This window comes from Nannobrachium achirus (genome assembly GCF_963921795.1).
Source record: "Nannobrachium achirus genome assembly, chromosome: 24".
In the NCBI taxonomy this organism is placed as follows: Eukaryota; Metazoa; Chordata; class Actinopteri; order Myctophiformes; family Myctophidae; genus Nannobrachium; species Nannobrachium achirus.
Window position 1 is genome coordinate 1,198,791 of NC_137831.1, and position 10,995 is coordinate 1,209,785.

The 10,995-nt window shown below is 39.7% G+C and overlaps 1 protein-coding gene across 1 annotated transcript in view; it reads left to right on the forward strand.

Annotated features, from left to right (window-relative positions):
- Positions 1 to 2,187: 2,187 nt before the first annotated feature.
- LOC308280471 (glutaminase kidney isoform, mitochondrial-like) overlaps positions 2,188 to 10,995 on the forward strand; it is a gene marked incomplete at its 3' end in the record, with an annotated part of 56,172 nt that continues 47,364 nt past the window's right edge. Inside the window, exon 1 of the mRNA XM_080720745.1 lies at positions 2,188 to 2,244. The remainder of the gene's footprint in view (positions 2,245 to 10,995) is intronic.

The following is a 10,995-nucleotide window of genomic DNA, read 5'->3' on the forward strand; positions in this document are numbered from 1 at the left end:
TCATGTCTAGGGTACCAAGCCCAGGGCCACAACATTGAATCATGTCTAGGGTACCAAGCCGAGGGCCACAACATTGAATCATGTCTAGGGTACCAAGCCCAGGGCCACAACATTGAATCATGTCTAGGGTACCAAGCCGAGGGCCACAACATTGAATCATGTCTAGGGTACCAAGCCGAGGGCCACAACATTGAATCATGTCTAGGGTACCAAGCCCAGGGCCACAACATTGAATCATGTCTAGGGTACCAAGCCCAGGGCCACAACATTGAATCATGTCTAGGGTACCAAGCCGAGGGCCACAACATTGAATCATGTCTAGGGTACCAAGCCCAGGGCCACAACATTGAATCATGTCTAGGGTACCAAGCCCAGGGCCACAACATTGAATCATGTCTAGGGTACCAAGCTGAGGGCCACAACATTGCAGGGGGCGACGGTGGCGTTTCCGCTACTCCAGTGACAGTTCATATTGTCGTTGTCGGGTGAAAATCTTATATGTCCAAAACCGTTCGTTTTGCATTCATCAATTAAAAAATTAGTTAAACTAGTGAAAACAGCCAATCTACAAGTACACAACGCCTCGCACCGCGAGGCATTGTGTGCTTGTAGATCTGCTGTTTTCATTACTTTTGTGAGACGGCCTTATTTGATTTGGGAAAGAGCGTACACATTTGGAGATACAAGGTTTCCACCCGACAATGACGATATACTTGTTGTTGCTGCTCTTATACCACCATTATTACTGGGGTTGGTGCAGGCAGTAGCCCCCTTGCGGGCCGCAAATGGCCCGCGGGCCGCCTATTGGGGAACCCTGTTTTAGACTAAAACCAGAAGCAAACGCATCTAATAATCAGTAGTGGAACAAAGTATTCACATCATGTCTACTTGAGTAAAAGTATGAATACTGAAAATTGAAATGCTCTGTTAAGTGAAAATCAGAATTCTAAGTACAAAAGTATTGGCATCTAAATGTACTTACTGCATCAAAAGTAAAAGTTTTTGTGAGGCTTGATACTCTCACAAAAACATGCAGTAATCCTGGTCTCTATACTGCCTCCCCCTGGCCAGCTGGGGCGCCTGATGGAGGGGAAAGGAACTGGTTGGAATAACGTGTTCCTTCCACGCGCTACGTCCAAACCAGGGAAATCCCCCCTGTCAGGTGAAAAGAAACAACTTGGACTACTCATGCATTGAAGGAAGCATGAGGTCAGTCCGTTGTCTCCCCAGGCGCGGCAGAGGGAGAGCAGAGCCCAGGATTACATAGGCAATTGGCACTGGGTGAAACATGGGTTACAAAATCGTGGGATAAAAATTATTTAAAAAAAGAAAGTACAAAATGTTTGAAAATAGCAGATCTACAAGTTGCCAACTTGTATATCTGCTATTATCCGCTCCCAGCCCACCGATTCCACCCCAAACATAGGACAATTGCTATAGGCCTATTATCAACAAAAGATGACAAAAACTGAAAACAAAGAATAATTAGAAGCATGAACATAATGTGTGTGGAGGTGAGTGAGGAGAGATTCTTTCAACCAGTTAGATTGATCTGAGAGCTTTTTATAGGACATTCCAATCGGACGGACTTTGAATCTGAATGCTGGTCGACCACATTCTAATGAGGTGGTGTTGTTGGGTATAAATACATAAATAGATAAATACATAAATACATAGATAGATAAATAAATAAATAGCGGGGGGGGGGGGGGGGGGGGGGGGGGTTAATGTCGCCATTCTAGGGCTCTGGGAGGAGGGCGTGTGTACCAGCGTCCCAGCCAATAGGAGGAGGGCGTGTGAGCGGCTGGGAGGCGGGGCTTGAACAGCCTCGCACAGTTCAGTTCAGGAGTCAAAATAACACTCACACCGTTACAGCAGGGTGTTTTACTGTAGCACAGCATTATTAATATTATTATTATTATTATTATTATTATTAATACATTTAAACCACATACAGTCAGTCATCACACCCACACAGGGTTTAGATTGTAGGGTTTAATTTTACAATTAAAACATGTTCCATCTCTGGAGGCTCCCAACTGCAGCCGCATCGCTCGGGACTCGAACCTTCGGCTCGTGGTCCGCGGGAGGAGGAGGGGGGGTCCGGGGCCCCCCTGCTGCAAGGGGTCCGCGGACCCCCTGCGGCAGGGCGCTGAGCACCGGGGTCGGGGCGGGGACCGGAGGGGAAGGAGGAGGACACGCCGCGGATGCTGCTGCGACAGCCGGCAAGGACGCGCAGGAGAAGTGAGTGACACGCCGACACGCGTGACCCGTGGAAATGTGTGACCGCGGAGCCGGGCGCCGACGTGCGGCGAGACGCGGTTCTGTGGGTCACCGCGTTGCGTGTAACCGTCTTTTTTTTTTGTGCCGCTAACCGTGCTAGCTTAGCTCTGGTCCATAGAGTTATAACACTACGTCACTGACCATCCGATGCGCTGCAGAAAGCCTGATCAGTCTCTGTTCTGTTGTAGAAATAAAACATATAGTTTAATTACTCACCAAAACAAAGAGTGTTTTATGGAGTTTAAAGCCTACTCTCCTCAGTGGCAACACTCTGACCCCCATCTCACCTCTAAAATACACTTTATGGACGGAAAAGATCAGATTTCACCTGAAGGTGAAAATCTGCTCAATGGATATTTATATGGACAAGACCAGTAGAGGGCGCTGTGGAGCAGGTGCAATTTACGGTGAAATGTCATCTTTTTGTGTCCATAAAGTGTATTTTAGAGGTGAGGTGAGGGCTCAGAGTTTTTGCCACTGAGGAAAGCAGGCTTTCACCTCCATAAAACACTCTTTGTTTTGGAGAGTAGAGAAACTACATTTTATATTCTTACTACAGAAGAGAGGGTGAGCATCGGTGCCTGCGGTGCAATGGATCATCAATGACACAGCGTTAAGGAGACCGTCTTAATGAAGCAGAGCTACTGCTAACCCAGTCACGACTGTAAATGATGACTTAAATGTTGTCATTATCAGTTACTTTAATGTAATTATGATTCACAGAATGTAGATAAATACCTCACACACTGACTGGCTTTTATTATGGTGTTATTAACACAATATGGATGCTATAGTCAGAATGGTAAAGGTTGCTGCTGGTGGCATTTATTTATCTGGTGAATTCAGGTTGAGTGGACACACTATGCTATTATTGTCCGTTTATTATTTCTTTCTACCTAAAACGTCAATCAAATAGGCATGAATATTAAATGATTTATCTGGATAATGGTGTGAAATAGCCTATAATGTTAGCTATAACAATAGGCTATACAATATTATACATGATGTGAACATGACACATGCATCATTGTCAGACTCACACCTAATATTTACAAAATCATATAGAGGGCCTAGGTACTTCAGAGGGTTTTGTTTTTTGGTTGAACAAAAAGTTTGTTTCAAATATTACAGCTCTATATTGTGATAGTAATCATTGCTCGAACACTTTCATATCAAGGACCTCAGAATTAATCTGAATTTGACCCCCACTTATAAATATATTTGCCAGGGACCCCCCATAACATCAAGAGCAAAACTGAGCAAATGTTTAGAAAATAGCAGATCTACATCTACAAGCTCTGGGCTTGTAGATCAACTATTTTGGAATGGCCAAAGAATGCAATGGATGGTTAAACTGTTCCTCATTTAGCTGAGGACCCCCTCAAGGACCCCTGGGGGTCCCAAGACCCCACTTTGAGAACCACTACTATAGAGTGTGTGTTCAGTAACAGTGTTAACAGCTCTATATTGTGACAGTAATCATTGCTATAGAGTGTTTGTTCAGTAACAGTGTTAAATAGCTCTATATTGTGACAGTAATCATTGCTATAGAGTGTTTGTTCAGTAACAGTGTTAAATAGCTCTATATTGTGACAGTAATCATTGCTATAGAGTGTTCAGTAACAGTGTTAAATAGCTCTATATTGTGACAGTAATCATTGCTATAGAGTGTTTGTTCAGTAACAGTGTTAAATAGCTCTATATTGTGACAGTAATCATTGCTATAGAGTGTTTGTTCAGTAACAGTGTTAAATAGCTCTATATTGTGACTGTAATCATTGCTATAGAGTGTTTGTTCAGTAACAGTGTTAAATAGCTCTATATTGTGACAGTAATCATTGCTATAGAGTGTTTGTTCAGTAACAGTGTTAAATAGCTCTATATTGTGACAGTAATCATTGCTATAGAGTTTGTGTTCAGTAACAGTGTTAAATAGCTCTATATTGTGACAGTAATCATTGCTATAGAGTGTTCAGTAACAGTGTTAAATAGCTCTATATTGTGACAGTAATCATTGCTATAGAGTGTTTGTTCAGTAACAGTGTTAAATAGCTCTATATTGTGACAGTAATCATTGCTATAGAGTGTTCAGTAACAGTGTTAAACAGCTCTATATTGTGACAGTAATCACTGCTATAGAGTGTTCAGTAACAGTGTTAAATAGCTCTATATTGTGACAGTAATCATTGCTATAGAGTGTTTGTTCAGTAACAGTGTTAAATAGCTCTATATTGTGACAGTAATCATTGCTATAGAGTGTTTGTTCAGTAACAGTGTTAAATAGCTCTATATTGTGACAGTAATCATTGCTATAGAGTTTGTGTTCAGTAACAGTGTTAAATAGCTCTATATTGTGACAGTAATCATTGCTATAGTGTTCAGTAACAGTGTTAAACAGCTCTATATTGTGACAGTAATCATTGCTATAGAGTGTTCAGTAACAGTGTTAAATAGCTCTATATTGTGACAGTAATCATTGCTATAGAGTGTTTGTTCAGTAACAGTGTTAAATAGCTCTATATTGTGACAGTAATCATTGCTATAGAGTTTGTGTTCAGTAACAGCGTTAAATAGCTCTATATTGTGACATTAATCATTGCTATAGAGTGTTCAGTAACAGTGTTAAACAGCTCTATATTGTGACAGTAATCATTGGTATAGAGTGTTCAGTAACAGTGTTAAATAGCTCTATATTGTGACAGTAATCATTGCTATAGAGTGTTCAGTAACAGTGTTAAACAGCTCTATATTGTGACAGTAATCATTGGTATAGAGTGTTCAGTAACAGTGTTAAATAGCTCTATATTGTGACAGTAATCATTGCTATAGAGTGTTTGTTCAGTAACAGTGTTAAATAGCTGTTTAAACTATCAGTAAACTATAGGATCGTATAACGCAGAGAGACAGCGTAACGTCTCAGTATACTATAGGATCGCAGAACGCAGAGAGACAGCGTAGCGTCTCAGTAAACTATAGGATCGTAGAACGCAGAGAGACAGCGTAGCGTCTCAGTAAACTATAGGATCATAGAACACAGAGAGACAGCATAGTGTCTCAGTAAACTATAGGATCGTAGAACGCAGAGAGACAGCGTAGCGTCTCAGTAAACTATAGGATCGTAGAACGCGGAGAGACAGCGTAGCGTCTCAGTAAACTATAGGATCGTAGAACGCAGAAAGACAGCGTAGCGATTCAGTAAACTATAGGATCGTAGAACGCAGAGAGACAGCGTAGCGTCTCAGTAAACTATAGGATCGTAGAACGCAGAGAGACAGCGTAGCGTCTCAGTAAACTATAGGATCGTAGAACGCAGAGAGACAGCGTAGCGATTCAGTAAACTATAGGATCGTAGAACGCAGAGAGACAGCGTAGCGTCTCAGTAAACTATAGGATCGTAGAACGCAGAGAGACAGCGTAGCGTCTCAGTAAACTATAGGATCGTAGAACGCAGAGAGACAGCGTAGCGATTCAGTAAACTATAGGATCGTAGAACGCAGAGAGACAGCGTAGCGTCTCAGTAAACTATAGGATCGTAGAACGCAGAGAGACAGCGTAGCGTCTCAGTAAACTATAGGATCATAGAACGCAGAGAGACAGCGTAGCGTCTCAGTAAACTATAGGATCATAGAACGCAGAGAGACAGCGTAGCGTCTCAGTTAACTATAGGATCATAGAACGCAGAGAGACAGCGTAGCGTCTCAGTAAACTATAGGATCATAGAACGCAGAGAGACAGCGTAGCGTCTCAGTAAACTATAGGATCATAGAACGCAGAGAGACAGCGTAGCGTCTCAGTTAACTATAGGATCATAGAACGCAGAGAGACAGCGTAGCGTCTCAGTAAACTATAGGATCATAGAACGCAGAGAGACAGCGTAGCGTCTCAGTAAACTATAGGATCATAGAACGCAGAGAGACAGCGTAGCGTCTCAGTTAACTATAGGATCATAGAACTCAGAGAGACAGCGTAGCGTCTCAGTAAACTATAGGATCCATTTGGTTTCATTTGTATACTACTGAGTTACATACTTGTAAAGTTGAATTTAGACCTCCCAAAAGGAACCCAGAGTCTTGTTTTTGTCAAGTAACTTTAAAAAATAACCATCAAAACCAACGTGAAAAAGAATCGTGATAAAATCGTGTATCGTGACACAGCTTGGGAAAATATCGTGATATTGTATTTTTCCATATCGCCCACCCTTATTTGAAGGTCAGCATTTTGTATTTAAAGGGATATTTCACTTTCAACAGGGAGCAGTGGAAGGGCCTCTCTCCACATACACACCCATTGTAACTTCAAACTCCATTTTAACCATGATAGATTCATTAAAAACACCCATTATTTTTTCCTGGTGACTCATACTACCCTCCTAATACGTGAGCAGGCTGTGTTTTTTTCTATACGTTTTTTCATTTATTTTTAATAATTATTTGGGAAAATGGAAAAAATGAAATACCAAAAAATAATTATTAAAAATAGATTAAACAAGTTATCGAAAAAACACGGCCTGCTCACATATTAGGAGGGTAGTATGAGTCACCAGAAAGAATAATGGGTGTTTTTTTGGTAACATTTACATCAAATATCTAAATATTCAATCAAGCTAATTAAAAACTTTCCCAACGCGCCCATAATGACATCAATGATGTGTTTGCAGCTGAAATGAACAGTATCTTTATTTAACTTGTTATAATGTTTATTCCAGGATGATAACTGTTCACTGTTTGTCTCTTTTTGTTGTTTGTTCTCTTCCTGTGATGTAAGTATCTGTATTCACATCTTAGTAGGAGTAACATTAATATCTAGTATTTACATATAGTACAGTAGTAGTAACTTAGTAGTAATACTACTTATACTAGTATTTACATATACTGTAGCACTTTGTATGTATTTGTGACTTAGTAGTAACAATACTAATATTTTACTATTCACAGTACTAAAGTAATGAAGTAGTATTTACATAGTAGTATTTCAGTGTTCATATTATCTAATATTTACATAGTTTTAGGCACTTTTGAATCACATTTAATTTAGTTTTAGTCATGTTTTAGTCATCTGGAAATATATTACTTTTAGTCTAGTTTTAGTTGACTAAATATCTTTTTTTTTTAACTTTACTTTCGTCATTGAAAGAATGAATGAATCAAGGTTAAAATCATTATAAAACAATAACAATATAACATAAAAAAACAATAATTCAACCGAAAAGGATTAGGCAGAAGAAAAGGATTAGGCAGAAGAAAAGGATTAGGCAGAAGAAAAGGATTAGGCAGAAGGATTAGAAAAGGATTAGGCAGAAGAAAAGGATTAGGCAGAAGAAAAGGATTAGGCAGAAGAAAAGGATTAGGCAGAAGAAAAGGATTAGGCAGAAGAAAAGGATTAGGCAGAAGAAAAGGATTAGGCAGAAGGATTAGAAAAGGATTAGGCAGAAGAAAAGGATTAGGCAGAAGAAAAGGATTAGGCAGAAGAAAAGGATTAGGCAGAAGAAAAGGATTAGGCAGAAGAAGAAAAGGATTAGGCAGAAGAAAAGGATTAGGCAGAAGAAGAAAAGGATTAGGAGGATTAGGCAGAAGAAAAGGATTAGGCAGAAGAAAAGGATTAGGCAGAAGGACTAAAAGGATTAGGCAGAAGAAAAGGATTAGGCAGAAGAAAAGGATTAGGCAGAAGGATTAGAAAAGGATTAGGCAGAAGAAAAGGATTAGGCAGAAGAAAAGGATTAGGCAGAAGAAAAGGATTAGGCAGAAGAAAAGGATTAGGCAGAAGAAAAGGATTAGGCAGAAGAAAAGGATTAGGCAGAAGAAAAGGATTAGGCAGAAGGACTAAAAGGATTAGGCAGAAGAAAAGGATTAGGCAGAAGAAAAGGATTAGGCAGAAGAAAAGGATTAGGCAGAAGAAAAGGATTAGGCAGAAGAAAAGGATTAGGCAGAAGAAAAGGATTAGGCAGAAGAAAAGGATTAGGCAGAAGAAAAGGATTAGGCAGAAGAAAAGGATTAGGCAGAAGAAAAGGATTAGGCAGAAGGACTAAAAGGATTAGGCAGAAGAAAAGGATTAGGCAGAAGGACTAAAAGGATTAGGCAGAAGAAAAGGATTAGGCAGAAGGACTAAAAGGATTAGGCAGAAGGATTAAAAGGATTAGGCAGAAGAAAAGGATTAGGCAGAAGGACTAAAAGGATTAGGCAGAAGAAAAGGATTAGGCAGAACAAAAGGATTAGGCAGAAGAAAAGGATTAGGCAGAAGGACTAAAAGGATTAGGCAGAAGAAAAGGATTAGGCAGAAGAAAAGGATTAGGCAGAAGAAAAGGATTAGGCAGAAGAAAAGGATTAGGCAGAAGAAAAGGATTAGGCAGAAGAAAAGGATTTGGCAGAAGAAAAGGATTAGGCAGAAGAAAAGGATTAGGCAGAAGAAAAGGATTAGGCAGAAGAAAAGGATTAGGCAGAAGAAGAAAAGGATTAGGCAGAAGAAAAGGATTAGGCAGAAGAAAAGGATTAGGCAGAAGGACTAAAAGGATTAGGCAGAAGGACTAAAAGGATTAGGCAGAAGAAAAGGATTAGGCAGAAGGACTAAAAGGATTAGGCAGAAGGACTAAAAGGATTAGGCAGAAGAAAAGGATTAGGCAGAAGGACTAAAAGGATTAGGCAGAAGAAAAGGATTAGGCAGAAGGACTAAAAGGATTAGGCAGAAGAAAAGGATTAGGCAGAAGGACTAAAAGGATTAGGCAGAAGAAAAGGATTAGGCAGAAGGACTAAAAGGATTAGGCAGAAGGATTAGGCAGAAGGACTAAAAGGATTAGGCAGAAGAAAAGGATTAGGCAGAAGGACTAAAAGGATTAGGCAGAAGGACTAAAAGGATTAGGCAGAAGGACTAAAAGGATTAGGCAGAAGGACTAAAAGGATTAGGCAGAAGGACTAAAAGGATTAGGCAGAAGGACTAAAAGGATTAGGCAGAAGGACTAAAAGGATTAGGCAGAAGGACTAAAAGGATTAGGCAGAAGGACTAAAAGGATTAGGCAGAAGGACTAAAAGGATTAGGCAGAAGGACTAAAAGGATTAGGCAGAAGAAAAGGATTAGGCAGAAGGACTAAAAGGATTAGGCAGAAGGACTAAAAGGATTAGGCAGAAGAAAAGGATTAGGCAGAAGAAAAGGATTAGGCAGAAGAAAAGGATTAGGCAGAAGGATTAGGCAGAAGGACTAAAAGGATTAGGCAGAAGGACTAAAAGGATTAGGCAGAAGGACTAAAAGGATTAGGCAGAAGGACTAAAAGGATTAGGCAGAAGGACTAAAAGGATTAGGCAGAAGGACTAAAAGGATTAGGCAGAAGGACTAAAAGGATTAGGCAGAAGGACTAAAAGGATTAGGCAGAAGGACTAAAAGGATTAGGCAGAAGGACTAAAAGGATTAGGCAGAAGAAAAGGATTAGGCAGAAGAAAAGGATTAGGCAGAAGGACTAAAAGGATTAGGCAGAAGGACTAAAAGGATTAGGCAGAAGGACTAAAAGGATTAGGCAGAAGGACTAAAAGGATTAGGCAGAAGGACTAAAAGGATTAGGCAGAAGAAAAGGATTAGGCAGAAGGACTAAAAGGATTAGGCAGAAGAAAAGGATTAGGCAGAAGGACTAAAAGGATTAGGCAGAAGAAAAGGATTAGGCAGAAGGACTAAAAGGATTAGGCAGAAGAAAAGGATTAGGCAGAAGGACTAAAAGGATTAGGCAGAAGGACTAAAAGGATTAGGCAGAAGAAAAGGATTAGGCAGAAGGACTAAAAGGATTAGGCAGAAGAAAAGGATTAGGCAGAAGGACTAAAAGGATTAGGCAGAAGAAAAGGATTAGGCAGAAGGACTAAAAGGATTAGGCAGAAGAAAAGGATTAGGCAGAAGGATTAGGCAGAAGGACTAAAAGGATTAGGCAGAAGGACTAAAAGGATTAGGCAGAAGGACTAAAAGGATTAGGCAGAAGGACTAAAAGGATTAGGCAGAAGGACTAAAAGGATTAGGCAGAAGGACTAAAAGGATTAGGCAGAAGGACTAAAAGGATTAGGCAGAAGGATTAGGCAGAAGGACTAAAAGGATTAGGCAGAAGCTGAAGCTTATAGTGCCTACCCGTTTTGTCCTTTCTATCATTTAAAATTCTTAAATCATAAACAAAGTCGTTGGAATGTTGAAACAAAACAACACAAAAACAAAAGAAAATATATAACAATTTGCATTTCTCGCATTGATATAATATTTCATCATTTACAAATACGTTTTATACATATTTACTACATTATTATTTACTACATTATCTTTAAAGTTTTTCTTGAACTGGTAAATAGAACTACACATTTTAAGGTCATAATGACAATTATTCCATATTTCTCGCGCTCTAAATGATGTACATCTCTTCTTAATGTTTGTTCTAGGAGTCTCCATTTTGAACATGCATTTGGCCCTCAGCTCATACTTGGTTTCTTTGATTTGGAACAATTTCTGAATGCAGAACAGTAGCAGTCTAACGTCTTATCGTGGTTTAACCCATTCAGACCTGAGGCTGATACTAAAGAAAACACCTCTAAATCATGATTGTATTTATAGAAGGAGAGGACAGATGTTGTGTGTATTTATAGAAGGAGAGGACAGATGTTGTGTGTATTTATAGAAGGAGAGGACAGATGTTGTGTGTATTTATAGAAGGAGAGGACAGATGTTGTGTGTCATAACCAATGTGCTACGCTGAAT